The following is a 3,677-nucleotide window of genomic DNA, read 5'->3' as shown; positions in this document are numbered from 1 at the left end:
AAAAAAAAAAAAAAAAAAACAGTCAACAACTCACTGTGCATTTAGAGTTAACCCTCCATCATAAATCTGTTAAGTACAGCGTAGAATGTTGATAAAGCATGATAATGTGAAAAATGTATCTATAATCTCTATGTACAATTTAGTCTCTACGGGGTGACACCACAATGAGATCTCGCACCACCTCAAAATCTTCCTAGGGCAGCATCAGGTTCGGCCCGTGAAAAAAAGTTTTTTTTGCAATTCGGCCCGGGGGGCAAAAACTGTTGGCCACCCCTGATCTAAGTCATTATACCTGATAACTTGATAAGCTATGAGTTTTTTTTTTTTTTTTAAAGAACAAAAGATGGTTTTCTTAACGCGTCACCGACATACATAGTGTATATATATATATAGAAGTCTAGATACATGTTTACTTAAATTTACTTTCGAAAATTAAATTTGGAAAGTAAAAAATTCTACTTATAAACCATTTACTAAAAAGGAGAAGATTCCTTCGAATTCTGTTTATAAATAAACTGCTATAAATTATTCCGAAGAAATGAATTTTCTTACCGCTTCAGTATACATAACTATGTATGTTTATATGTATTTATTTATTTTTTCTTTGTTTATCTTTGTAAACGAAACTTATATATATATATATATATATGGCTATTGTGAACTGTGTTTTAAATATTCAAATTAATAATTTTCGTGCGTAGTTGGTGTAAACTAGTTTAGAAATCCTTATGCAAATATGCAAATTAGTTGGCCGGTGTTTGATTGCGACAATGCCTCCTGGCACAGTTTGAAAGTTGAAATATTTACATCATCATCGCTAGCTAATTCCGAAAAGGTTTTCGGAATTAAAAGCTGTTCGATGGAATAATAAAGAAGGAAGGAAAAGAAAAAGTAAATAAATTTGTAAAAGTATCTTCTTTCCGTATTTTTATAATTCATTGCTTCTTTTATAAATCAAGGGAGTTGAGATAAAACAAATCAAGATTAGAATTTATGTAAAATAATTTAAAATCTAATCAAGTTATCACTATTAAAAATATTCAAGAATATTTTTAAGTAAATTTATATTTTATTAAAGAATATCACAACAGAAATTAAAACTTTCGATTCATTTCACGAAACATAAACATATCGAACCCTACATGGTTAAAGATACGTGCTTACTATAAATAACAACACCTAATACAGTCTTAACTGTAATAAAAGTACTTATAGTGTTTAACGCTAGATGGTAGCACGTCCCATCGAGGAATTAATAACAATCATTACTGTGACCTCGTTCCATATCACTTCATTGTGTATCCAATCGTATGAGCTATTCAACCAAAGAGCGCAGTAACTAGGGAGGGTGAAACATACACATCGTTCATCTAAACCACAACCTGTTGGCATTTGAACTGAATCCAGGAAATGCTGCAGAAAATCAAGAACGATGCCTGCAAGTATTCATCTTGCATTTTTGTTAACAGTACAAAAAAATAGATATTATGTTTTTCTTTATATTTATATAATAAGTTATATAAATATATTTTAAAATTATTGTTACAATTCTTATCAAGTTACACAAACAATCATTTATAATGAATTTATATATATATATATATATATATAGCCTGTACGCTTCCTGTACAAGTGGATATCAGTTTTACTCTTACGCCAGATTATATTATTATAACTGTTATCGATGCAAGACAAAGTACTCAATTCTACTCTATATTTAGCAAATTAATGATAAAAATTTTAGTTTAGATACGAAATTATTTTGTAATCGTCGATGCTGTTTTTGAGACAGTTTTTTAAAATTATTATTCCTTACAAAATACAAGTTAGTAATAAATCGCCAACAGAAAAATAGGTTAGGTAGGCGTAGAATAAAATGTATTGAATTGATGTTTTCAAAATGTTTAGTAACATCTATACTGTAAAGCGGATAAATATTGTATATCATCTTGTCTCAATTGTTCGAAAGGGTGTTTATTTTTAATTCCTTTGAAGTAGGAGTTGTTAAATTTATTGACTTTCAAACAGATTGCTATAAAAATAATAAACACACAACATACCAACTGTATTATATATATTGTATATAATCTTATAATGAGCTTTAACCTGTAAAAAAATATAATTTTAAGCTTCAATAAAAGAATAAATATAACATAAAGTAAAATGTAGTTTAGAAAAAATTATTACCTAACTTTTTAATAAAATATATAAGATAAAAGGCTGCCCAAAAGTCAGTTAACCATTGTAAAGTCTAGACTTGTTTTATTCGAACACTTAAACACTTAATGGAAACGCAATTTAAAGTAATAATATTTTTAAAGAATAATAAACGTTGTTTTAAACTTGATTTACGATTCATATTCACAAGTGTAACGGAAGTAAATCACGGTTAACTGACTTTTGAGTCACCTCGATAAATAAGTCCCATTTTGAGAGGTCATATATAAAAAAAAAAAAAATGGAGATAATTTTCTCGTTACGGAGTATACAGTATATAATACAGTAAAAAATTCTATGTATAAATAAGCATAGAATAGAAATTATTATATATTATCGAAAGATTAAAATAGTTCTATATAACATCAATCGTTATACAGAGTTTTTTTTTAATAATGAAAATCGAATGAGATCATAAAACGACTCCTTAATAACATTTGCGTTATAATAAATACTATATTATCTCCATAGAAACACTATTGATTATTAATGAAAAGGTTTCAAAATTTTGCTTCTTTTTATGCGTGGAGCCAAATTTGATCAAATAGTAATAGTAATACATGTCTGAAAATTATACACACATTTTATAAGTATGTATAAGCTATATTAGGCTTGTCAAATGAATAAGCATGGCATTACTATTGTATAGAACAATTGCCTATTCCGTTAAAACCTGTACCGCATTTCTAAATATGATATACTCAATAAGAAAAGTGGAACACGGAAACAAATGATGGAATGAAGTGCAGCGAGAACAGAACACGCCAAAGTCTACTTTGTCTAGATCTGAATTTGATCTAATACGGGTTTTATATATTAGATTAACCTTAGATTGAGACAGAATATCGAAAGAAACTCTTTTGAAATTCAATGGATAAACAAATGCTGAATGTTAGGTTCGATCTGGTTTTATATTCGTCTTTTGAATTTTTCCTGTTGTTTTAACGGGAAAAATATTTTTAAACTTTCTATTGAAATTTACTCATTAATTAAACAAATTTAAATTTAGATTGTTTAAAAATGATAAAATCTCTAATTAGCAAAAACTGTGTTATATAAATCTATTGCATGTTTTGCAATTTTTAGCAAATAAATTTACAAATTATATAAAAATATCGAATTATTTAATTAAATTAGATATTAATTTATAAAAAATATATATATAAATAGGTTGATATAAAATATATAAGTTTTTATTGAACAGAAATTTAAATTTTATTCTAATCAGTTTAATCTACTTTTCTAATCAGTTTCATTCAACCATCGCACGCAACTACCAATTATAATTCGAAGCAAAGATCACGTGGAGCACGTAAGACTGGTTATTGAGAGCAGCTATCGAGTTAAAACCGATATCGGTCTTCCTTCTCAGCTTTAAATATCTTCAAAGAATGATAATATTCGATCAGTATGCAATCTATAAAAGTAATTTGCTACATATTCTACAAATTTGCAGCAAT

This window comes from Centruroides sculpturatus, unplaced genomic scaffold (genome assembly GCF_000671375.1).
Source record: "Centruroides sculpturatus isolate CEXI.00-Female unplaced genomic scaffold, Cexi_2.0 scaffold370, whole genome shotgun sequence".
Classification (NCBI taxonomy): domain Eukaryota; kingdom Metazoa; phylum Arthropoda; class Arachnida; order Scorpiones; family Buthidae; genus Centruroides; species Centruroides sculpturatus.
This window is presented reverse-complemented; position numbering follows the sequence as displayed.